Consider the following 27672-nt stretch of genomic DNA (forward strand, 5'->3'; position numbering starts at 1 on the left):
ACGAAAGAAAGCATTGACGACAGCTGGATGGTTCACAGCCGGTCGGAGTGGCCATGCGGTTCTAGGCGCTACAGTCTGGAACCGAGCGACAGCTACGGTCGCAGGTTCGAATCCTGCCTCGGGCATGGATGTGTGTGCTGTCCTTAGGTTAGTTAGGTTTAATTAGTTCTAAGTCCTAGGTGACTGATGACCTCAGAAGTTAAGTCGCGTAGTGCTCAGAGCCATTTGATCCATTTTTTTTATGGTTGACAGAAGGATCGATAATATCGTAATATACTGTAGCAACGGGTCACGTAACAGCATAATAATAACAGGAATCACTCACACACTCATTCACGCAAACTACTCTACTAATCACGCACTAAGAAGTATTGATATTAATACAACTGATACCGTGCAGCTAATGAAATCTACTATATTACTGTACTGGTTAAAAGGTGTACATGAAGTGACTTTATACGACTTGAAGTGACAAACTTCAAATAATGACCAGCACTGCTTTATGATGATCGTTTTTTAAATTATTAATAAAAAGCAAGATCGTTAAATATTTCAACGTAATTATATCGAAAGAAAAATGGAACTAGTCACTGATAAGCTGCACTTTACAACAAGAAGTCTAACTTAACTCGATTGTTGTCGTGGTCGACGTAACTTAAGTGGCAAGGAGATATTTTCCCTTTTTCTCTCTCAGTCATTATGTTGCAGTGAGATGATAAATAATTCCTAATTTCAACTGAACCACATTCCAATCTCCAAGCGTAATGACATGCTAATCCAGATTCACGTGCACAAACAGTCAAAGGTTACATATAGCTATTACAGTCTAATGAATGCAGTTACGAGGCACTGAAGTGCGAAATTTGGTTCAACGTGACAGCTGGACACACTAGCACTCCAAACTGCGAAAGAGTAGTCACATACGTTGTATGGATAATTTTGATTTTTAATTGTTTACTACTTAATTAACGGAATCGCTAAGCTTTTGTGTACCTTGCGTAAGTTACCAAGGAACATGAATTATCGATAACCAATGTAAAAAGAGATGAATCACAAAAGTTCAATGATATATTCACGAACATATACTTTCAACTACGTCTACATTTGCAGTTCATTCCTCTAAAAGCAAGGAAATGTAGATACATTTCATGGAAGAGAAGCATATATTTCTGTTGTCTGTTGTTATTATGTTAAGGACTTCACTTAAGAATTAAAATTTTTTATGAAGTCCAATGATTAGTCCTTTCGTACACTTCATTCAACTTTCTAATACACGAATATTTTTGTAAACATAATTACTTTTGCTTTAAAATCGAATGTGTTGCAGATTCTTGCCGTTTGTGGATCAGATTTAACAACAGTTGTGGAATTGGTTTCTCCTGTATTTGGTAACAGTTTTATTGCTTTATTATCACGTCTGTGTGGTTTTCCCGTAAGCTACAGTTGTGGTGGGTTATTTGATACGTCAAATAGTATAGTTATTACATTCTATACAATTTTCCTACGTTCCGCATCCACTGATTTGGTTGAAAGAGTTTAGCGAACAAAACGGTGAGGTGTTCTAGCAATTTTTTTTTCGTTATTAGAGGAAAACGACGTTATTCAGTAAATGTGTACGTTACAAGAGAATAGTTAATAAACTGTCCTGTAGTCCATCGTTTCCTATTTCCCAGGATCCTTAGGAAACTCAATAATCACAATGTGGTGCATTTTTTTAGTTAGAGTCGATTTTTATGGTATCACATACACTCCCTGTTGTAAAAACTATGTTACAAATCAATATAAACTTTAGAATTCCCACTCATGCTATGTCGTATTCAGAAGTGTTGCTTGCTGGCCTCTTGGGGCGCTGCTACAGCTGTGGGCAACAAAATGCAGACGGAGCGTCTCCACTGTTATATTAGATTGTGCTGCTATGTTTTAACAATAATAACATCTTTGGCGTACGGTGCGTAGTTCCTTTCGACGTGTTCACGAAACTGTTTGTACATTTCATTTCACAACCTACATCCTACTTTTTGTAAGTTGAGTTTTTAATAAAGTGATTTATAAATAAACGTACGAAAATTACGCTGTGTTTCTATGTGTGCAAATTTTGTGCCTTAAATGCATGTTAATGTCTTAAATTAACTTGTTCACTACACACAGCAGTAACATCACTGCAGTAACACTGGCGAAACGTCATACAGTCAGGTGCAATGTTGTTAATACTGAAATCTAAAGGCAACATGTTTTTCGTAGAAGAACAAAGAGCAAAAGAACAAAAACAAACAGTGCAAAAGTAAATAGAAATTGAATTTTAAACCCTGTTCCTTTCCCATATAAGATTTTTACAGATAATGTTCGAAATTTTTGTCTTCAAAAGACACAACAGCCTCAGAAGGACACAGCAGCGACTAAATGGGACAAAACCGCACTGTTAGACACGTTCAAACACTTATGGAAAACGCTGATTGGCGTTTTAGGTCTTCAACGAAGCATTGGGAAAATTTATCGCGGTTTGACTCAGCCAGCTCTACTGCCACCATGTTATCAACTTTTTTCTTAAAAAAATAGCTCTGAGCACTATGGGACTCAACACCTATGGTCATCAGTCCCATAGAACGTAGACCTACTTAAAGCTAACTAACCTAAGGACATCACACAACACCCAGTCATCACGAGGCAGAGAAAATCCCGGACCCCTCCGGGAATCGAACCCGGAAACCCGGGCGCGGGAAGCAAGAACGCTACCGCACGACCACGAGCTGCGGACGAACTTTTTTCTTCCCACAACGTTTTTCTGCTCTGTTGCTGCCGGAATGTGTGAATTTATAGCAACGAAGATTTGGAAGTTTGGAAACGGATCTCTTCGCTGTCGGGTACTACGTCGTTCGACAAGATTCAAATAGGACACTAATTTAATTTAACGTTATTATGTATTATTCTTCTGCCTGAATAATTGGGAGCTCTAAATTCCCATGGAATATCTTGGGAGGTCGTAGTAAGGCTTGAGTAAGGTCTCATTTAATACGATGTTCGGAGGTGTACCACTGCTGTATTGAACAATTGTAGAACGTATTATTTGTCTTTCAGGCATTCTCAGCGTGACTGATACATGGTGTAATTTCCGGTTGTAACGCTCCTCCCGCATTGCCTCCCTTCGTTGGTCATTATTTAGGCGCTGTTTAAGCCTGGTAAGGAGGCAAACGACCCTAAAAGCTTTTAACCAATATCATTGTTGAGCCACGGTCTCCGGACCTTCGAGCTCCTTATTCTTAACGGTTTTAATAGCACAACCGAAGGAAAGTTTATTTCTGAAAAATTTTGTTGTCAATCTCCAAATTCGTGCTGTAGTCAAATATTGAACCTTGTTCACACATTGAGAAGAGATTGCCTTTGTTCACGTAACAGATTCCTGAAGCACTATCAACAACAGAAAGTTGCTGAAGAAAATTTACCAGCTCACCACTGACTACCGAATAACATTCCTCATAGGCCCTCTCCCACAGAATAGAATTCCATCTCTTTCTCAGGAGTAAGAAAAGCGTTTTGCGCATACAAAATGTGAGGTAACAGTAGCGCATTTAGCGTCCACCTGAGGTGCTAACAAGATCTGAACTCCCTGACCTATACTGTTAGCAGACAACATCCCACAAGATCATGTCAAATATTAAGAAAAAGTCGCGCAACAGCAACTAAAGAACATTTGAATTCAAACAGGTGTGTCCCAGTTAAACATGAAACATGGATACCACAGTTTACATAGATATGTGAAAGGACGGCCTTCACTATTCTGGATGAAATCTGACTTTGGCATACAAATGGGTGAATTATGCTGCCATAAAAATATTTGGTCATTTTCCAAATAGCTTTAAATGTCTGACAGATAGCCAACCAGCATTTAAAAACAAATTGAAAGAGCTTCTCACTGATAATCCCTTCAACTCAAAAGATGAATTTTTACGTTCCACATTATTGTGGAATGTCGTATTCATGATCTTATGGAACAAATACCAATGTAATGTGATGTAATAATGATAAACGCGTTTCATCGAACTGTAAAATAAAAACATAGGTCACAATAAAATTCTGTTTACTACTAAGATGCATTAACTAGATTCCAGTCATTTTCAAAGGCAAAACAAATAGTTATAAAGCGCACAGTGGTTCAAATGACTTATAAAAGGTACCCGATAATCCCTTGGAAGAGGCGGCGAGAACTGTAATGAAATGAGACATGTAAACCCGCAGTTTAGCTTAATAGATCAACCTATTAAAGAAAAGATCTAGAAAAGTAGATACAAGCACTAGAACTCCTGTGCATGCACATGATGACTTCAGTTAGCTGACTGAATGAGTTAATTTAGTGAAGCAAGACTCTAATTCGAACCAAACGAGTTCGGGGTTCCCTCGTCACCGAGCACGCAAATGCGGCACATGCTTGTATCGTTTTAAAAGTCAGGCGCAGAGGTTGGCTGCAGTGAAGTTCATTCCCGGAATCTATGAGGTGATCAGCTCTAGGACGAAGTCCTCCATTTCTACAGATCTAATATGAAGGCGTGTCTTCCTCTGACGGTCCAAGAGAAAGAAGCTGTCCCATCACGGGAACAGGCTCCGGGGAATTAAATCCCTCCCAGCAGCTTGGCCGACCTCCTCTGGCCTCTCGCGCCGCGAGATCATTTTAGTTAGATTACGTATAGGGAGGGCTCTGTCACTTTAGCCAACGCCATTTGTTAAGCGGAGATCCCCAATCACTTTGTGTGCTTATTGTCATCAACCCTCGACGGATCGCAATTTCATGACCGAATGCCTTTGTTCAACCACGTACTCTTTCTACCCGTCGTAGCAGTATGGCGAAGGACATTTAATCTTCAATTCCGGATCTCCGTTGTCTCCACGACGTAGCTTTTGACAATTCTCCAAGAGAAAGTCCTTGTTTTTAGCTCTCTCTTCCCTTCTTGATATATGTGAATGACCTCCATTGCTATCTGAAACAAGAAGCTAAACTGATACTGTTTGCTGGTGATACAAGCATCATTATTACTCCAGTAAAAGAAACCCCAATGAAAAACGATACGAACAATGTCTCTGGAAATGTTATTGATTGGTTTTCTGCGAATGGGCTTGGGGAAATTAGTAAGCTAACGTACTTTGCATACTTTCACTCTCTGGCCTCATACGGAATAATATTTTGGGGTAATTCAGCACCTAGACAAAAAGTATTCATTACCCAAAAGAAAGTTGTTAGAATAATGTGTGGAGCTCATAGTCGCACATCTTGCAGGCATCTGTTAGGAATTCTTACAACAGCGTCACAGTATATTTACTGAGTAGTGAAATTTCTTCCCAACAACAAGGGCCTGTTTAAAAAAGCCGTGACCTACATGATTATAACACCAGAAGAAACTATTTTCTACTTAACCTATCTTTGGCACAGAAGGGGGTAGAATATTCTGCTGTAATATTTTTCGATAATTTACCAGATCAAATAAAATAGCTGACAGACAGCAGTAATAGTTTCGAAAATGAATTGAAATTATACTTCCTTGACAACTCCCTATATACCATAGATGAATTCTTGAATAGGAATAAATAAATCTTCAGGTGTAATACATGAATTTTATGCCATTTAAGGGAATGAGTTAAGTAATAAAATTATTAAGCTTTTTTTTATGCTCTTGGTTCATGTGTACATTTCTTATGCACTTGACGCGTTCCACAAAATAACGGCTACTGTGAGATAGAACAATGGAACACATAACTAACTAACTTTTAACTTCTTTTTCATCTTGGTGTGCTAAGGCTCTGACATGGGTGCGTATGATCTCAGTTGTATTTATTCTCCATAAAGAAAAGAGAGAAACACCTCTGGATGTGTAAGACGAAGTGCATATCTGTTCTTCCTCTCAAAATCTTCCTGGTTCTGTCAGCACAATATCCTCGCTCACCTTCCGATTTCTGGCCAGTGAAAAATTTACAAGCGACAATCTCCATTCTACTAATGAATCTGCTGCGATTAACCAATAATACACTTTTTTATCTTAGAGTGGGACAGAAAGAAGAAACTCTCTCCTATTATGAGAGTGGCTTTACGTTTCCGACAGAGTTAGGGGCTGCTTATATGCACTTGCGGGACTCAACCCCGTTTTGAAACTAATGTTGGTGAACCAATATGGAATTCCGTTACAAAATTTAAACATCAACTACTGCAGGCCTCGTTTGAATCCAACATATTCTTCTCACTCTCAGTGTATCGTGTTTTCAAAAATGGTTGAAATGGCTCTAAGCACTATGGGACTTAACATCTGAGGTCATCAGTCCCCTAAAAGTAGAACTACTTAAGCCTGACTAACCTAACGACATCACACACATCCATGCCCGAGGCAGGATTCGAACCTGCGATCATAACAGCAGCGCGGTTCCAGACTGAAGCACCTATAACCGCTCGGTCACAGCGGCCCGCTATAGTGTTTTCCCATCTCCTTTTAGATTTTTATCTTTTTAGAGAGCACTCTTTATTCGCTTCTCACAATAGATGTTTACAGCCTACCGAATGTCACTTCCAGCCCTTTGTGACGTCCTTATCGGAGCGTGGGAGATCGTTCCTAACAGCGTCCATCCATCCTGTGTGTACGTGCCTCAGGACTCAGTCTTTCAGTGAGGAACATATTTACGATTTGCTTGCCGTTGTACTCCTGTGGTATTCACTCTCCCACCGTCACCCAGCGTAACACACACATTTCACCGAATAGAAATGAAACTGATAAGCACTTACTAGATTCGAAATCATTGGTGCTTGTTTGAGTTGCATCTGCATCTTCGTGCATCACTAGTAATCTGGATGGAATTGCTTGTCTAATTTGGAATAGTGAGTTATTAGCTAGCTTACGGATTAGTTTTGCAAGAAAATGTTTCGTAACAAAAGAAATAGTTTACCTGAAAGCAGTGTGCTTGCTCCAGTACATTTTACACCAATGACCAGCCCATCAAAGAATATTCTAAGGCACTCCATTTACGCTGATGATATAGCAGGGAAGATGTTTGAAGGCGTATAAGAATGGATGACTTCATTTTTAGATACGCTTGGCCTTGACTATGAGGTTTATCACCTAGGAAAATCCCAGCAAGACTCAGGGGTGGAAATAGAGAAGACTGGCTGGAACTTCATGTGGAAGGTTACTGAGACGGAAGGAACACTATAAACATGGCGTACTGAAACGCAATGGCTTGAAAGATGGATTATACTGGAGAACGATGCTGTCATAGGCATACAGAAATACACTCCTGGAAATTGAAATAAGAACACCGTGAATTCATTGTCCCAGGAAGGGGAAACTTTATTGACACATTCCTGGGGTCAGATACATCACATGATCACACTGACAGAACCACAGGCACATAGACACAGGCAACAGAGCATGCACAATGTCGGCACTAGTACAGTGTATATCCACCTTTCGCAGCAATGCAGGCTGCTATTCTCCCATGGAGACGATCGTAGAGATGCTGGATGTAGTCCTGTGGAACGGCTTGCTATGCCATTTCCACTTGGCGCCTCAGTTGGACCAGCGTTCGTGCTGGACGTGCAGACCGCGTGAGACGACGCTTCATCCAGTCCCAAACATGCTCAATGGGGGACAGATCCGGAGATCTTGCTGGCCAGGGTAGTTGACTTACACCTTCTAGAGCACTTTGGGTGGCACGGGATACATGCGGACGTGCATTGTCCTGTTGGAACAGCAAGTTCCCTTGCCGGTCTAGGAATGGTAGAACGATGGGTTCGATGACGGTTTGGATGTACCGTGCACTATTCAGTGTCCCCTCGACGATCACCAGTGGTGTACGGCCAGTGTAGGAGATCGCTCCCCACACCATGATGCCGGGTGTTGGCCCTGTGTGCCTCGGTCGTATGCAGTCCTGATTGTGGCGCTCACCTGCACGGCGCCAAACACGCATACGACCATCATTGGCACCAAGGCAGAAGCGACTCTCATCGCTGAAGACGACACGTCTCCATTCGTCCCTCCATTCACGCCTGTCGCGACACCACTGGAGGCGGGCTGCACGATGTTGGGGCGTGAGCGGAAGACGGCCTAACGGTGTGCGGGACCGTAGCCCAGCTTCATGGAGACGGTTGCGAATGGTCCTCGCCGATACCCCAGGAGCAACAGTGTCCCTAATTTGCTGGGAAGTGGCGGTGCGGTCCCCTACGGCACTGCGTAGGATCCTACGGTCTTGGCGTGCATCCGTGCGTCGCTGCGGTTCGGTCCCAGGTCGACGGGCACGTGCACCTTCCGCCGATCACTGGCGACAACATCGATGCACTGTGGAGACCTCACGCCCCACGTGTTGAGCAATTCGGCGGTACGTCCACCCGGCCTCCCGCATGCCCACTATACGCCCTCGCTCAAAGTCCGTCAACTGCACATACGGTTCACGTCCACGTTGTCGCGGCATGCTACCAGTGTTAAAGACTGCGATGCAGCTCCGTATGCCACGGCAAACTGGCTGACACTGACGGCGGCGGTGCACAAATGCTGCGCAGCTAGCGCCATTCGACGGCCAACACCGCGGTTCCTGGTATGTCCGCTGTGCCGTGCGTGTGATCATTGCTTGTACAGCCCTCTCGCAGTGTCCGGAGCAAGTATGGCGGGTCTGACACACCGGTGTCAATGTGTTCTTTTTTCCATTTCCAGTAGTGTATGTATAAAATGGAAGTGTCCAGCCGAATCCATTCTCGTGTCACTTGGAGCAAAGCCCTCCCAAAGTATGTTACAGTTACAACATTTTGGCATCTTCTGTAGACGACTTATTTCCGACCAGTTTTACCTTGGAAGAAGCAACAGTTAAAGGGCATTCGTGGTATTTCTTTTACAGTCTGCGTATTTCTCAATAGACAGAAATCTACGTGAGAGCCACAGTCGACTGTTTTAGTTCCAGTTCCTTCTTACAGTCGCGGTCTGTCATGCATGATAAATTCCTCCAATCACTCATTGATCTTTCAGCAAAATAATTTTTCTTACCAAAGAATCTGAAAACGATGGGTTAGCATACAATAATGGGACACCATATATTTCTGTTCTCTGACTGGTAAAAACATGACATCCTAAGCTGTCAGCCAATCAGCAACAACATCGTGATTAGCCACTCTCTGTCTATATTGGCTCTCGACGTTGAAGAATATGTCGCTTTGTGTTAGTTTGCAACCTCTTACGAAGTCGTACGTTTTCTCCATTTGGCACAACTTTCCATACCTTTAGAGGAAAAATATTTTCAGATAGCCTGACTCATACACTACAGAATTCCTCAGGATGTAAGCGACAGCGTGGGTTACTGATCCTCCTCTCAGATGTCAATAAATGACAGTCCTGAATATGGTAGACCAATCAAAAACTCTAGGCAATAAATCAGTGTCACCAAGCCAGAATCAGCGTATCGTTGAGCTAAACGCTACACCATGCATCAGGAAGAAGTCGAAGCGACCACTCAGAAATGGCATGGTTACCAAACTCTAGACGACTAACAGCTGATAACTATGGTCGACGAATCATAGGAAAATAGAAAGGGAATCTGTGCCAATACGATGCAGAAGATGATGACCTCAACTCCGAAATGTTGGGGTCACGAGTTTCGGCGAGACCGTATAATCGGTACGCATTCGATACTATGGCCTACCAGTATCTTCGAAAGCGCCTCGCATAAAAACGGGATTTATCCGGGGCTGATACTTCGGATTCTATTGGCGATATAAATGTAGGGTCAAGTACTTTTGGACATTCCTCGGGCTCGGGACCTTTTGTATACCCATCAGAAGGATGGTCTTGCCGTAGCGATCCTTCAGTACAGGTTCAAAGTTTGAATATTGCACATTTCCTTCATCTTAGGCAAATGGGGCAAATCGATTAGTTCTTTTTCCATTAGATGTGAGCTACTGTGCGCCTTAAATGGTTTGTGAAGGCATCGTTTACTTCATGGGCGGTTCCTGATAAAGCCCGAGAAAGAGTTTTTCACCATTTTTCGGCGTCAGCAGCGAATATCTAAACAAGTAAGGGCAGAATATTGCTCAAATTTTGAGAGTATATTCTGTCGGCATTTTTGTAGAAGTTCCATCTTCCCATTTTCAAAAATCTTTATGTGTTATCGAGAAACATCCAGAAAACATGGTTTATGGGTACCAAAACCTGGCAGCGGATTCCAAGACGACTAGGCACAGAATATGGGTGAAGATTTTACGATATGGTCCTAAGATACCCATGTCGAATAGCTTTGAAAATTTTCTGTACGTCTTTGTCCTTTTCCGTGATACGGAGGTTCAAAGTTACACTACCCGTACACGTAAAACACCCAGGTAAATTCCGGTGTAAGGCGCTAACGTAGATCCTAAAATAACGTAGCGTGGACAAATATGCAGTAATGCCTCTCCACTATTATCAGAAGGGTCCTGGGAGCCACATGTTGCAGTTCAGACGCCCATGTAAAGTTTTTGTGCATGTAAAACCATGTCTGCTGTGTAAAATTAGTTTTGCGTAGTTTTACTTTCAGATAAGTAAACTGTCAGAATTTTATTGGCCCCATTAAGTTAAAAATGGTTCAAATGGCTCTGAGAACTATGGGAATTAACAGCTGAGGTCATCAGTCCCCTAGAACGTAGAACTACTTAAACCTAACCAACCTAAGGACATCACACACATCCATGCCCGAGGCAGGATTCGAACCTGCGATCGATGCGGTCTCGCGGTTCCAGACTGTAGCGCCTAGAACCGCTCGGCCACACCGGCCGGCCCCATTAAGTTATTTTCATACGAGTAATATGGCTTCTGTAACCCGAAATTACGGGAAGCAGCGGAAAAATGCTCCTCTCGGAGTACAAAAAATGTGATTTGCTCCTGATTATTGAAAGACTGAGTGAAAAGTTGGATGCCAGTTGTCTCATTCAACTTTGCTCAGCACCTTTAGAAACTTCACGAAATATTTTGGCATGTTTTCGTTCCTCCCGTGTGTCGACCTACACTGCATGTGCGTGATGCGCACCTTAACGATCTGGGTACCGTCTCGCAAAGCTACGCAAGTGTACCGCGACCGATACCGCGCCAGATAGTGTTGACGGATGAGGCGTGTGTGGCTCCCACACCAGTACCGAGCAGTCCCTACCACCCGCTTGCCAGATAAGCCTCACTGGGTCAGCTGATAAGACACGTACGCCCTGGCTCTTCTCAGAAGCCCCTCCTTCATATCACGATCTCGGCGCCGTTACATTTGCATTCGCAATTTGCGTTGCTGTGCTCCGCAGTAATGGTAGCAACCACCACAGTAACAGTGGGGCAGCCAGCTCATTCATTCCTACTGCTCTCACGATCGGCGGGACTGCATGAGTAATAGGCTACCTAAGAGCAGTGGTCATAAAGTTTTAATTATCACCTCGGTAAAATTAACTTTCGATCATGAAACTTTGTCGCGGTGTCTCCTTTTGTAAGGAATACTACAGTATGACTCGTTCTCCGTACACGTCGCTGGTTTCTGTACTTTACAGAGCTGAGCGTGCCGCTGTCTTGTTATTTAATGTCAACAGCTCCCAACCATTAGTGGTCACGCGCATGAACAGTAGTGGAAAACAGTATAAAGGCAGGGTTCCACGAAAGTAATAGTACTTTGTCTAAAGCATACATGTATCAAATTTACTATGAAAGTAGTAGACATATAAAGACATAAACAATCATGGGAGAATTATGTGATTCCTCTCATAATACGAGTAACAAAATAAGACGTTTGCATTTATTCGAGGGAAGTTGTTGCATTGTTATTACTTTTTCCAGCCTTCATTCTTCCTAATTGTCCGACTCCGTAGCGCAGCGGTAGCGTTACCGCATACCACGCAAGGGGGCCCGGGTTCGATTCCCGGCAGGGGACTGGGTGTTGTGTGTCCATCATCACTTACATTATCATTGACACGCAAGTCGCCGAAGTGGCGTCAACTAAAAATGACTTTCAATCCGGCGGCCGAACCCGGAAGGGGATGTCCCGGTCATAAATGCAATACGACCATTTCTCTGTCCGCCCCCGTTAGCTGAGTGGTCAACAGTCTGCCTTCGGCAGGGCAACAGAGCGGACGCGTACGTGTTGACTTCGTGCGGCGCGCGAGCTCGCCTTGTTTACTTTCTGACGGCCGTTGCTTGAGTGTCGGCTTACCTTGTACGATCCATGGTGAACCGTTACCGTAAATCAACACTCCGATTTACTTTCTGCAACGATTATGCCCGACCCAAAGCACTCGAGGTGGAGCGTTTTCTGCGAGAGGAAGTGAAGATCCCGGTGACCGATATTATCGGCATACATTTGTCCATCGTGAGCAGCACGGTCTGTGTGAAAATCATTAACGACGCGGCGTACGAACGCATACTACGTGAGACCAAACAGGGGCTCCGCTTCTGTCACGCTGATGGCAATGTGGGGGAGGTAACCGTCGACCACGCAGGCTTAGGTATGCGAACGATACGCATTTTCGAATTGCCATTCGAACTTCCTGCTGAGGAAGTCGTCGCGGCACTACGCCCATACGGCACAGTCCACGGCCACACTGTGGAGAAGTGGACACAGTTTCGAACGTATCCTGTCCTAAACGGGGTCCGACAGGTCACCATAGATCTCCGAAGCCACGTCCCGTCCCACTTACAGATCGGCGGATGCCGTGCCATAATTATATACGATGGCCAGCCTCGGACCTGTTCCGGGTGCGGCAAAGAAGGCCACCTTAGATCCGAATGCCTACAACGGCGTATTACGCAACTTCCAGCTGCCGAAGAACCACCCACGTCGCAACCTACAGTGCTACCGGTGACCTATGCCGCTGCTCTGGCTTCTCCTACCACTTTGCAACGTCGTCCGGTCACCACAAACGACGCCACCAACGAGACCGACCAGACAGCGACGGAGAGCGCCTCAGACGACCCGCTGCCTCGGCTGCCCATCGACGCCGCTCCGAAGATGCCGGCGCAACCAGACGCTGACCCTGATGTCGGCAACACGATGGAGATAGACTCACTCATCGTTCCTACAGCGGCCTTTCTGCCAGAACGACGCGACGTCGTCGGACACGGAGGGTCGCACAAGGAAACAACGTTCCCCGAAACGTCGCAAGCGAAGACGTCGCACCGTTTCCGGCCAAGAGGAAACAAGTCGAGGAGGATGTCACCGTCGACCAGCACGAGGCCTCAGAACCCGCTACTGCTGACGAAGACGTAATGAGCGCGGAGACATCTATCGGTGTGCCTGCGCACCGTGCTGACGCTGAACTAAATGATGAACGTATCACAGGCGACACTACACCACGCACAATTACAACATCTTCTGCAGACAAAATGGAGGATACACCAGTTTCCGCTTCCACGGCGTGGCACGAGGAGGAGGTCAAGGAGCAGGACCCGTTACGGGACCCTGCGCCGTCACGGCCGCACCACTAATCATACTCTCCCCAGACTCCCCGGCGGGCCAGCGGGATAACGTTCCGCTGCGACGCCCACACCCTTGCGCGGACGGCGGAGTGGACCAGCCACCATCAATCCGACACCAGGCCTACCGGATAGCAACCATCAACACCAACAACATCCGTTCCAGGGTGAAAATCCGCCTTATGCAGGAGATGTTCTGGGCTTCGGATATTGATTTCGCCCTTCTGCAGGAAGTTCACTTGGCTAGTCTCCCGGATATCAATGGCTATACCGCCGACGCCTCAGCGAGTGATCCTAAGGGCCGCGGGGTGGCCATCTACGTCCGCCACGGGATTTCTGTGACAGATGTCGCCTTCCTTCCATCAGCTCGGGGCATGGCACTCACTGCCATGGGGACACGCATCATTAATGTCTACGCTCCCTCAGGAACCGACCGACGGCATGAAAGAGCCCAGTTTTATTCCGAGGAAATCGCTCCCCTGTTTTTAGGGCGTTATGACCATTGCCTACTAGGAGGTGATTTTAACTGCGTTCTGCATCCTAAAGATCAGATTCCCCACTATACTACATGCTAGGAGCTACGTATAGTGGTGTGAGACCTCCTGCTTCACGATACCTGGGAAGTACAACAAGGCGACCTTTCTGGCCATACCTTTCTTACAAGTCATTCCGCAAGCCGACTAGACAGGATATATGTCTCACAAACTCTTAGATCTGCGATACGGGGCGCCGAACGCTGGCCGCTGGCCTTTTCCGACCATTGCGCTTACATCTGTACGGTCCTCCTTCCGCCGCAATCAGTATGGCGCAGCCGTGCGCCATTGAAACTCAATACCTCACACTTGCATGACCTGGCGTGTCGCCAACAAGTCACTGAAACGTGGACAGCCTGCGAACGACGCCTTCCCCGCTACCACTCGACATTGACATGGTGGTTGGAATGCGCCAAGCCGGCGATCCGGAGGACACTAATGAGATACGGGAAGGACATGGCCGACTGGCATCGCACCACTGTTGACTTATATTACGCGATTCTCCGAGATCTGGATGCTCAACCGCCAACCCCGGACAACCAGTTGGAACGGCAAAGAACTAAGGCGAAGATAATTGCGCTGGCACGCCGGAAACTGCAAGGGGTCGTGATACGGACGCCGCGCCACGATCATGCGGATTTAGAAATCCCAACCATGCATGATATAGTGTCCGACAAACGAAGGCGTCGTCGGCAGATCATCAGCACTCTGACTACGCCTCATGGAACGCAGATGACCACTCAGAATGACATCGTCCACGCATTCGTCGATCACTACCGTCGTACTTATAGTGATGAAGACGCTGAAACTGCAGCAGACGACTCCATTTTGCATTACGTCACGCGCACCCTCCCCCACACGGAGGCGGATGCTTTGACAGTGGCGGTGACACTAGACGAAGTCGTCAACGCAATCGCCAAGGGTGCAGTCAACAGATTGAGTTTTACCGTACCTTTCGGGACCTCATGGCACCACGGTGGACGACTATGTATCAAGAACTGATGACATCTGACCAAGCAATCCCACCCGCCTTTGCTGCGGCCATCATTATACCAGTCCACAAACCAGCCCGTGGTTCGATGGTCACGAGTTACAGACCGCTCACCCTACTCAATGCCGATTACAAGATTTTCCCGCGCTTACTGGCAATGCGGCTTCGAACTACACTCCCTCATATCCTCTCGCCAGAGCAAACGACGCCTGGCGGACAGGTTAACATACAGACTGCCACAGGGGAATGCCGCGACTTAATTGCGATAGCGGCGGCCTGCAGGCTCCGGGCAGCGGTCGTCGCTTTAGACTTCGACAGCGCCTTCGATAAAGTTCGTCATCGTTTCCTGTTTTCGGTGGCAGCCCGAATGGGCATCCCTCCTCCGTTTCTCGGCGTCATCCGGCGTCTTTACGACAGTGCCAGTTCACGTGTCCAAGTCAATGGACGTTTAGCAGGGCCTGTACCTATCTGCCGTTCGATACGGCAGGGGTGCCCCCTCTCTACCCTCCTGTATGCCATTGCCCTTGAGCCCCTTATTGGGGGCTTGACGACCAAGCTCTCTGGCCTCACCCTACGCCAACACACTTTTCGCTGTCGGGCATATGCTGATGACCTCCTCCTCCTCATTCGCTCCGGCTCTGAGATTCGGGAAGTCCTCGAATTGATTACCCGGTATGGGGCTGCCGCTGGCAGTGCCATGAATGTCGCCAAATCTTCTGCAATGCACATTGGACGAGGCCTCCAGGAGGGTGAAGTGGCACCCCTGCCGCTTGTGCGGACTTTCCTGTACCTGGGCATTACCTTTACCCCCACGGTCATACGCACAGCGGCAACGAATTTCCGTCGCCTGTTACACGTCATCCGCAACGACGTCCGCCAGAACCTCTTGCGCCGCCAGGACACACTTCAACGGGTTGAGTTTATTAATCTTTATGTGGCATCAAAATTGGTTCACATCGCGCAAGTTCTCCCTCTGCCAACTGCAATTGGGCGCAACCTTCAGGCGGCTTTTGGCTATTATCTCACTGCTGGTTCAATGTTTAAAGTCCGTTATGAGACACTTACCCTGCCCTCACGGTATGGTGGCGTCGGGCTCGTCAATGTCCGTATGCGAGCTGCAGCCTTGTACATGAGTACCATGAGAAAACAGTGGATGGGCCAGGGTACATCTCTAACACGCAGCTTGCTTGAGGTCCTCCTACCTGCTTCCACCTCACCACCGGCGTCTGTCGGCCATATCGTGCCTTATTTGTCCCATATTTCGACCTTTTTCGTTGACTACAGTTACATACATACCAGTCTCCCAGATACACACCCACCTAAGACTAAGGATTTTTACAGCCTGTTGCTGCGCTGTGTTCCCCGGAATGTGATGGAGACCAAACATCCCTCCATCCAGTGGCCCATAGTGTGGACTACCGTCCACCAGCCCTTCCTTCCTACGAACGTCCGGGCACTGTGGTATCACATAGTCAACAGGAAATTTGCCACGAAGCAGAGCCTGCACAACATTGGCTTGTCAGAATCCCCTCTTTGTGTCCTTTGCCAGCAACTGGACACTGATGAACACAGTCTGACATGCGCCTCATCGCAAGATGTATGGCACTTCATGCAGCAAATCTTTGCCTTCCATCTCCGGGTGCCACTAGACACAATCGAACCTCGAATGTTTCTGTACCCGGAGGATCGACATTTTCCGCCGCCAAATGTCATGCTATTACGTGGGTCAAAGGGTGGGCGGTCGCTTATCTCTTTCATGAGGGACCTAAATCCCGCCTCGACTTCTGGACCTATTTACGAACAGCCCATGCAGCTCTCGAAAACACACCACGTTACCGAACATTATTTGTTAACTATCTTCGAGCGGTCTTTGTTAGACATCCACCGAGTTGGGGGGTGCCTGGCTCAGAGGGCACCCACCCCTCCTCCCCCGGCGGTGTCTGAGTTCCAACCGCCTACGATCTATTCTACTTCTGACCTCCGCGGATGGGAGAGCGCGTCACAGATTGCGCGGATTTTATTTCTTTTTGCTTTTCCTTTTTCCTTTCTTTTTCTTTAACCAGAATTTATATTTCTTTTCTCTTTCGCATATGTGTTCCCATAATTTCATGATATTAGTGAATCTTACAAAAACACATGCAAATAAATAAATAACAACGCCTTCCACTACTGTTGATTCCTGTGTCTCCCACTTCCCTAAGCACCACAGGCTCGGTAGTGGTGAGGGGGACACTGTGGCTAGGCCTCAGGTTTCGACCCCTGCCCACTTTGCCCCCCGAGCCCCCACCGGTCCACTACATAAAAAAAAATAAAAATAAATAAAAAAAAGTGGTCAGCCCGGTGGAATGCCACGCCAAGGGGCCCGGGTCCGTCTCCCGGCTGGAGCAGGACACTTTATCCTCTCAGGGACTGGGTGTTGCGTTGTCCTTATCATCATTTCATCCGCATCTCCGACGCATAAGTCGCCCAGTGTGGCGTCGCATGCAATAAGTACTTGCCCTCGGCGACCGAACTTTCCCGAATAGGGGACTCCCGGCCCTCAATGCCGTGCGCTCATTTCCATCGAATTGTTCAACGGTAATGAAATTGTTGCAGGTTACATGCGATCTTAACGTTAACCCTCCACGGAATTTTCAGCCACCACAAGAGAGTCATTTTTGGTTTCCACGCAGTACGTGTTTCGCAGCAGTTGCCTGCCTTATTACCGCCAAGCTATTATACAGAAATGGTGACCGAGAACGCAGATCCTTGAGTGTTGTCAGTGCATCATGTGTGACACCACACGTATCCTTTGTTTGGTTCGGGACATTTCCATGTGACATTTTCGCGACGCCTGCTATTGCGTTCGTTTAGAGGCATGCAATTTTAGGCCTCTGTCGTTCACCGATTTCAAGTTTCGAATGTGGGAAGCGGCCACGGAAGAGTGGTGTGGTGTGCGTACTGTAAGACCTTCGGTACACACACCATTAGATTATTTGACTTGTCGCTCTGGCGAAGTAGGCTAGTGTCAACAATATGTCTTGTGGTCTTATCGTGGCGTGTTTATCTTCTGCCGTTAGGTCAGACGATAGAAATGCTACTTGCACGCTTAGAGTAGAATATTGACGGTGACCATCTTTAATCAGAATTTGATTAATTTTCACACTCATTTATTAAAATAATAACCAGCATAAAAATTACTTAACTTGGTTCTGGATGCTATTTGCAATTGACAATCTGAAATTCCTTTGGTCTTGGTACGTTAATCTTATTCTCACATATCTCTGATACTTGGCAAAGTGTCTATTCATTTATCTTCATGGCTATGTACAGGAATATGATAATCTTATTAGGCGCAGACTGAACTTGACTATTGCCTGGTACAGACAAATGCAGACTGGTGCAGACAAATGCAAACTGATGCAGACTGACTAATCGGAGCTCTGTACACTCGTTATAATACCTCGCGCGTTAAGGTATCACTGCGCGAGTGTGATCCGTGAGGAGAAAGGGTTCTTAGCAGCAATCTCATTGGCTGCGTTACATATTAATACGCGGATCGGCGGAAGCAGAATTTGTTCCGTCTCTTAGGTAGCGCCATCTCGTAGTGCGGAGATGGACGAGCGCTGCACCTGCGCTGTTGTGCTTAGCGGGGCGCACTCTATTGGGAAAGTTGTGTACGTGCTGACTACGCGGAACTATGTACACAACAAGTGGGTAGGTTATTACCGACTTTCATTCGGTCATGAAGTTCAGTCCCACCCAACCACTTAACCAATAATTAGAAGCGCCCCTTTGACTCGAAAATTGCAGGCGAGAAGGAAACTAGAAACTACCTCGGCGAGAATGTGTGCCAATCACTATTCAAGTCGTTCATACTTACATGATATAGGTATCAAGGATAATCCTTTTTGCGACTATCAGAAGAATGCTAGAGATGTCAATCACTTTCTGTTTTCCTTCCTTCGAAGCACGACAAAACCTCTTACTGCAGTACCTTTTGATATCGAAGGTGTCTCTTCCAAGAAGTACCACTGTTTTATTACGTCATGAAGATGCTCAAATATAATGTGTCGGGCATGGCACTGATTTAGGTTTTTAGGCACTACTCTACTTCTGTGAGTCGCTCGTCAGCGGTGGTGTACGCTCCCTGTGGGTAAACAGTGATGCGTCGCGGCATCGAGCGTGTCCAGGAAGTTAACTGTGTGTGAGTCGATTAGAGTGTTGTTGGCTGCGTAGACAAAATGTCGACAGACTTCAACAGTGGAGGCAGCCCCGTGTCCCATTGGTCGGAATACACACTTGACATTTTGGAGCGCATGACTCGCTGGTGTTGAGTGGGCAGTTGTGGCTGCCATTTCTGACATGTTGTACGCGCAAATAAACGTGATTTACATGTCCCTAGAGAGGTAGTGCTTCGATAGGCTACTGTAAGCTGATGCCTGTTAATTCTGCCATCGCTTAGTCCCAGGGACTGTATTGTTTTGATTCGCTGGAAACTGTTGTAACTTGTTTACTAGATGATTTGAAATTAGTAATGAAGTTACATGCCACACTGAATGAAGTTTTCCTTGCATGGATTCCACTTTTCATGAGCACTTATTAATTAAATTTATTCGAATTGGTGTTGTTAATACGCTATTGAGTCTTCTGTCTCAGACTGAATTGTTTCAGTTAACCATTAGAGCAGTGGTCAATGTCAGTGTAACAATATATGTGGATGAAGATTGATTTTTCACCCCAAACTATGATGAATCCAGTCCACATGTGAAACGGTGTATCAACAGTTGTTTACTTTATTTTAAATTTTTAAGAGACTGAGTTATATTGCTTGTCACCCTTTTTTTGTTTTTGTTTTTTCTTGCACGTTGTACTGTGTTCGACAGAACACTGAAAGACCTAAGTCGAAACAAGGCCCTAATAGTAGACGATGATTCTTGGGAGAGCCTGCCATGACAAAACTCTCTTCTCTGATGAGCAGGATCTATGAGACAGGCTAAATACCCTGAGACATCAAGGATAATATAATAATTTAAATTCCAAAGAAAGCAGTTTCTGGCAAGTGTGAATATTACCGAACTATCAGTTTAATAAGTCATGGATGCAAAATGGTAACACCGAGTGAGGAGGCGCAATGGTTAGCACACTGGACTCGCATTCGGGAGGACGACGGTTAAATGACGCGTCCGGCCATCCTGATTTAGGTTTTCCGTGATTTCCCTCAATAGCTCCAGGCAAATACCGAGAAGGTTCCTTTGAAACGGCACGGCTGACTTCCTTCGCGGTCCTTCCCTAATCCGATGAGACCGATGACCTCGCTGTCTGGTCTCGTCCCCCAAGCCAACCCAAAATAGTAACACAAATTATCTACAAAAGAATGGAAAAAACTAGTGAAAGTGAACGTCGGGAAAGATCAGTTTTGAGAAATGTAGGACAGCAACCATTCCTATGAAATGATATTTCAAGACAACGATTTTAGAATGAAGTATATACTCAAAAAATGCAGAGCAAAAGTTCGCGTGATCTCCGCACATGACATTGGCCTGAACGGTACTATGCTTAACAAATTGAACAATGATTTAGGAAAGGTACAATGTTAACAGAGAATTTCTATAAAAATATTAATCAATTAATATATTATTGCATGACTCATGAATGTTGTGTGGTCCTTCCCTCAGCTCTGAGCCAGTTAACTAGCTGATTTTAATCATTCCTGGCCGGCCGGTGTGGCCGTGCGGTTAAAGGCGCTTCAGTCTGGAACCGCGTGACCGCTACGGTCGCAGGTTCGAATCCTGCCTCGGGCATGAATGTGTGTGATGTCCTTAGGTTAGTTAGGTTTAATTAGTTCTAAGTTCTAGGCGACTGATGACCTCAGAAGTTAAGTCGCATAGTGCTCAGAGCCATTTGAACCATTTTTAATCATTCCTGGCTGCGCAGTGCTGCAGTCTTACCTCAGACCTCTTTTTCTCAAAAATAATAACTTTATTCAAAATCTATATATTCTTCTCTTTTTAATGTATTCATCTTACTCATTCTTGCTGTCCTTTACAGTCAATAATTCTTTATCCAACAAATTCCATCACAAGCCAGTACAGTAGTATTGAATCCATCACTGCACAGAGGCAAAACTGTGACACAGCAAGACCAAAAATTGTTTAACAGTAACGTAACTTGCTCTCTCTCTCTCTGATGTGCATATTGCTGGCAGATGTTTACGTCACTGTAGAGACTCTTAATTGCAAAGACAAACTAATTATAAATGCTAAGATATTAAAAAGAAGAAGATGCAACCTTATCTATGTAGGTCCTTCTATGTAATGGCTCATATTAAATGATGTGGTTATGTGGTTAAGCCAAGCTTTTTCATAAAATAAACATTCAACACTGGAAACCTCTGTGAAAAAATTTGAACTGTTACCTTGTAGTTATCATTTAGCAAACTCTCTCACAAATGAAAATCTGTAATTCTTCATAATGTTAGACACGGCATTCCTTGTCCATTTTATGCAATATGTGAAGATCTTTCGCTATATCATGGAATAGGTGTTATGACCGAGCCGTATGCCGCAACTTTAGGTCTAACTATGCCTATTTACGCTCATGTGCACTTATAGTCACTTCAGTGACTCGGGTTGTATTACATAAGAAATCTGAACTCATGGAGGAAGATTTACAGACTCAGCTACCTTGTCCTGTCTCTTTGGTTGGTGTACGCCTATTTTTTGCCGCTACCGCTGACACCAAAAATACTTGCCACCTGCCCTCCCCCCCCCCCCCCGCCCCCCCATGAACCTAGCACTTTGCCATTGGTGGGGAGGCTTCCGTGCCTCAGCGATACAAATGGCCGTACCGGAGGTGTAACCGCGACGGAGGAGCTTCTGTTGAGAGGTCAAACAAACGTGTGGTTCCTGAAGAAGGGCACCAGCCTTTTCAGTAGTTGCAGGGGTAACAGTCTGGATGATTGACTAATCTGGCCTTGTAACGTTAAACAAAACGGCCTTGCTGTGCTGGTACTGCGAACGGCTGAAAGCAAGGGGAAACTACGGCCGTAATTTTTCCCGAGGGCATGCAGCTTTACTGTATGGTTAAATGATGATGGCGTCCTCTTGGGTAAAATATTCCGGAGGTATAATAGTCCCCCATTCCGATCTCAGGGCGGGGACTACTCAAGAGGACGTCGTTATCAGGAGAAAGAAATCTGACGTTCTGCGGATCGGAGTGTGGAATGTCAGATCCCTTAGTCGGGCAGGTAGGTTAGAAAACTTAAAAAGGGAAATGGATAGGTTAAAGTTAGATATAGTGGGAATTAGTGAAGTTCGGTGGCAGGAGAAATAAGACTTTTGGTCAGATGAATACAGGGTCATAAAACATTTCCAGGGGCAAATGTCGACTCTGACCACAATCTATTGGTTATGAGCTGTAGATTAAAACTGAAGAAACTGTAGCCGGCCGGAGTCGCCGTGCGGTTCTAGGCGCTACAGTCTGGAACCGCGTGACCGCTACGGTCGCAGGTTCGAATCCTGCCTCGGGCATGGATGTGTGTGATGTCCTTAGGTTAGTTAGGTTTAAGTAGTTCTATGTTCTAGGGGACTGATGACCACAGCAGTTAAGTCCCATAGTGCTCAGAGCCATTTGAACCATTTGAAGAAACTGCAAAAAGTTGGGAATTTAATGAAATGGGATCTGGAAAAACTGATTAAACCAGAGGTTGTACAGAGTTTCAGGAAGAGCATAAGGGAACAATTGTCACAAATTGGGAAAAGAAATATAGTAGAAGAAGAATGTGTAGCTCTGAGGGATGAAGTAGTGAAGGCAGCAGGGGATCAAGTAGGTAAAAAAACGAGGGAGGGCTAGTAGAAATCCTTGGGTGACAGAAGAAATATTGAATTTAACAGATGAAAGGAGAAGATATAAAAATGCAGTAAATGGAGCAGGCAAAAAGGAATACAAACGTCTCCAAAATGAGATCGACAGGAAGTGCAAAATGGCTAAGCAGGGATGGCTAGAGGACAAGTGTAAAGATATACAGGCTTATCTCACTAGGGGAAAGAAAGATACTGCTTACAGGAACATTAAAGAGACATTTGGCGACAAGAGAGTCCCTTGTGTGAATATCAAGAGCTCAGATGGAAACCCAGTTCTAAGCAAAGAAGGGAAAGCAGTGGGCTGGCCGTGGCGGTCTCGCGGTTCTAGGCGCGCAGTCCGGAACCGCGCGACTGCTACGGTCGCAGATTCGAATCCTGCCTCGGGCATGGATGTGTGTGATGTCCTTAGGTTAGTTAGGTTTAAGTAGTTCTAAGTTCTAGGGGACAGATGACCTCAGATGTTAAGTCCCATAGTGCTCAGAGCCATTTGAACCATTTTGAAAGCAGTGGAAGGAGTATATAGAAGGTCTATACAAGGGCGGTGTACCTGAGGACAATATTCTGGAAATGGAAGAGAATGTAGATGAAGATCAAATGGGAGATACGATACTGCGTGAAGAGTTAGACAGAGCACTGAAAGATCTGAGTCGAAACAAGGACACGGGAGTCGACAACATTCCATTAGAACTACTGACAGCTTTGGCAGTGCCAGTCCTGACAAAACTCTACCATCTGGTGAGCAAGATGTATGAGACAGGCGAAATACCCTCAGACTTCAAGTAGAATATAGTAATTCCAATCCCAAAGAAAGCAGGTGTTGACAGATGTGAAAATTACCGGACTGTCCGTTTAATAAGTCACAGCTGCAAAATACTAACGCGAATTCTTTGCAGATGAATGGAAAAACTGGTAGAAGCCGACCTCGGAGAAGATCAGTTTCGATTCCTTAGAAATATTGGAACACGTGAGGCACTACTGACATTACGACTTATCTTAGAAGAAAGATTAAGGAAGGCAAACCTACACTTCTAGCATTTGTAGACTTAGAGAAAGCTTTTCACAATGTTGATTGGAATACTCTGTTTCAAATTCTAAAGGTGGCGGGGGTAAAATACAGGGAGCGAAAGGCTATTTACAATTTTTACCGAAAGCAGATGGCAGTTGCAAGAGTCGAGGGCATGAAAGTGAAGCAGTGGTTGGGAAAGGAGTGAGACAGGGTTGTAACCTCTCGCCGATGTTACTCAATCTGCATATTGAGCAAGCAGTGAAGGAAACAAAAGAAAAATACGGAGTAGGTATTAAAATCCATGGAGAAGAAATAAAAACTTTGAGGTTCGCCAATGACATTGTAATTCTGACAGAGACAGCAAAGAGCTTGGAAGAGCAGTTGAGCGGAATGGACAGCGTCTTGTAAGGAGGATATAAGATGAACATCAAGAAAAGCAAAACGAGGATAATGGAAGTCGAATTAAGTCGGGTGATGCTGAGGGAATTAGATTAGGAGATGAGACACTCAAAGTGGTAAAGGAGTTTTACCATTTTGGGAGCAAAATAACTGATGATGGTCGAAGTAGAGAGGATATAAAATGTAGACTGGCAATGGCAAGGAAAGCGTTTCTGAAGAAGAGGAATTTGTTAACATCGAGTATAGATTTAAGTGTCAAGAAGTCGTTTCTGAAAGTATTTGTGTGGAGTGTAGCCATGTATGGAAGTGAACCATGGACGGTAAATAGTGTGGCCAAGAAGAGAATAGAAGCTTTCGAAATGTGGTGCTACAGAAGAATGCTGAAGATTAGATGTTTAGATCACACAACTAATGCGGAGGTATTGAATAGAATTGGGGGGAAAAGGAGTTTGTGGCACAACTTGACAAGAAGAAGGGACCGGTTGGTAGGACATGTTCTGAGGCATAAGGGGATCACAAATTTAGCATTGGAGGGCAGCGTGTATGGTAAAAATCGTAGAGGGATACCAAGAGATGAATACACTAAGCAGATTCAGAAGGATGTAGTTTGCAGTAGGTACTGGGAGATGAAGAGGCTTGCACAGGATAGAGTAGCATGGAGAGCTGCATCAAACCAGTCTCAGGACTGAAGACCACAACAACAAGCCCTGCCTCACGTGTTACCGCACTGTAAGCTGCTCCGTTATTCGCCCAATAGAGCATATACGTATTTCTTTACTTAACAATACAAATCTATGTAGCCTTTTTAACTACAAATAATGTAATGAAATTTTTAACGGTGTTCCTAATATGTTTTCCTAATTTGATAAGGCACGTGACACTATCAAACTTTATCACAAAAACGCAGATGTAGTCAGATCGTTCGATCTTCGATACAGCACTGTTTTAATCATTACACGAAATAACATTCAGCCTATTTTACGCACCACTTCATTGCGTTGTTCTTCCAATCAGCCGGTAAAACAGCTGACAGCTTCGGCGAGGCCCGACGAAAACAGTGGTCACTTATCGTGACGTACCCCATGAAAATCAGCTAAAACTACGAAGATTGGTCGTCAGCTCTAAAGGAGCAAATGTTATTCAGCATTTCTGAAGGAAACGTGGATGTAATTCGTTTCTGTAGGAAATGTGCAACTAATTAAATTTTCGGACTTTAATTTGAATCAGTTCTTTGTTGCAAAGAAAAGATTTACAATTTTACTTAAATACTCCTATTCATGTAAATTTTCGTTAACTTTCTGCAAACTCAAGCATGAGATGAGTAATCTGACTTTACCCCACTCGTAACATACTCGTTGGTAATGAAGACATTTAATAGGCAGTGTGACAGAAAATGTTATTACGTTATGAATCATTTCAGTATTAATCAGTCATGAACATTCCTTTCATTGAAATGTATTTGCAGTAAACTTAAATTTAGAAAAGCGACCACTGAACTCGCTTGCCGTTGTTTAGCTCTGAGGGAGTGTTCAGTGTCGTATTCTTATGATATTTATGAGGACGAGTCATTGTCGTAACTGCAAACTTCACAAAAGCACGCTTACATATTCAGATTAATATATGAAGTCACTTGAATAGCGGGGACAGGATCTCGTGTAGGTAAATAACAATTTAAAACCATTAGTTTCAGTCACTCTATCTTTCAGCTCTGCATCAAATTTTTGTCAATATTGACTGAGCCCTCTACACTTGTGAGACTGCAAATGAATGTGATATATTCCTTTCGTTGAATATGCTGCTGTTGAGAATAAGGCGGTAGATGAACGACTTGTTCACGTCTCAAATACGGGTGCTCATTAAACAAGCAAGGTATTGAGTCTGTGACCACTAGTGTGATCTTCATAGCCACACCTGACATTGCCATCAACAACAGTTTGTAAACTCTTGCGTTCCGCATCTTAAACGATAGACACGACCTTTCGGTATCATTCGCTGCTGCCGTTTCTGAATATAGTCTCTGGTTGGACTAATTCACAGTTCTCAACTTCCTTGAAAATACGAAACGCGATTTGCGTCCACACCCTGTCTCAGCCTGACAGAACTGTCTTTTCCCTCGCATTACATAGATCTCTACGCGCAAGGTCAACTCGTCTGACGAAAGGAAAACTCAAAGCGGATACCTTCCTAATTGTATTTACTTTGTTTTGTGAACTGAAACGTACTAAACATGAGACAACGTGAGCCAGTTTCATTTACTAAATGCCAATACAGATTCAATTTAAAACTACCGATGTTTATTGAATGGCATTTTCGCATTTAAACTTAGTAAACTGAAGCGCATAAGAAACAGGTATAGGCATGCGTATTCAAATGCAGAGATATGTAAACAGAATAAGGCGGTGCGATCGGCAACGCCTATATAAGACAACAAGCGTCTGCCGCAGTTCTCAGATCGTTTACTGCTGCTACAATGGCAAGTTATCAAGATTTAAGTGAGTTTGAATGTGGTGTTACAGTTAGCGCACGAGAGATGGGACGCAGCATCTCCGAAGTAACGATGATGTGGGCATTTTCCCGTACGACATTTTCACGAGTGTACCGTGAACATCAGGAACGCGGTAAAACATCAAATCTCGAATATCGCTGCGGCCGAAAAGATCTTGCAAGAACGGGACCAACGACGACTGAAGAGAATCGTTCACCGTGACAGAAGTGAAACCCTTTCGCAAATTGCTGCAGATTTCAATGCTGGACCATCAATCATTGAACGAAACATCATCGATGTGGGCTTTCGGAGCTGAAGGGTCACACGTGTACCCTTGATGACTACACGACACAAAGCTTTACCCCTCGGCTGGGCCCGTCAACAGCGACATTGCACTGTTGATGACTGGAAACTTGTTGAGTGGTCTGTCGAGTCTCGTTTCAGATTGAATCGGGTGGATGGACGTGTTCGAGTATGGAGACAACCTCATGAGTCTATGGGGCCTGCGTGTCAGCAGGGAACAGTTCATTCTGATGGAGGGTTCGTTGCTGTGGGGTGTGTGCAGTTGGAGTTATATGGGACGCCTGATACATCTAGATACAAATCTGACATGTGACACATACGTAACTATCCTGTCCGAATGCCTGCACGCATTCACGCAGGCAATTCCAGCAGGGCAGTGCGACACCCCATACGTCCAGAATTGCTACAGAGTGGCTCCAGGAACATTTTTCTAAGTTTAAACACTTCCGCTGCCCACCAAACTCCCCAACATGAACATTATTGAGTATATTTGGGATGTCTTGCAACGTTCAGAAGAGATCTCCACCCTCTCGTACTCTTACGGATTTATGGACAGCCCTGCAGGATTCATGGTTTCACTTCCCTCCAGCACTACTTCAGGCATTAGCCGAGTCCACTCCACGTCGTGTTGTGGCAGTTCTGTGTGCTCGCGGGGGCCCTACACTGTATGAGGCAGGTGCAACA

The 27672-nt window shown here is 45.2% G+C and overlaps 1 protein-coding gene across 1 annotated transcript in view; it reads left to right on the forward strand.

Moving 5' to 3' along the window:
- LOC124606437 (serine/threonine-protein phosphatase rdgC) overlaps positions 1 to 27672 on the forward strand; it is a 1241896-nt gene that overhangs the window by 977829 nt on the left and 236395 nt on the right. The gene's annotated exons all lie outside the window — the stretch shown is intronic.

The sequence above is a fragment of the Schistocerca americana genome, chromosome 3, assembly GCF_021461395.2.
Source record: "Schistocerca americana isolate TAMUIC-IGC-003095 chromosome 3, iqSchAmer2.1, whole genome shotgun sequence".
NCBI classification, from domain to species: Eukaryota; Metazoa; Arthropoda; class Insecta; order Orthoptera; family Acrididae; genus Schistocerca; species Schistocerca americana.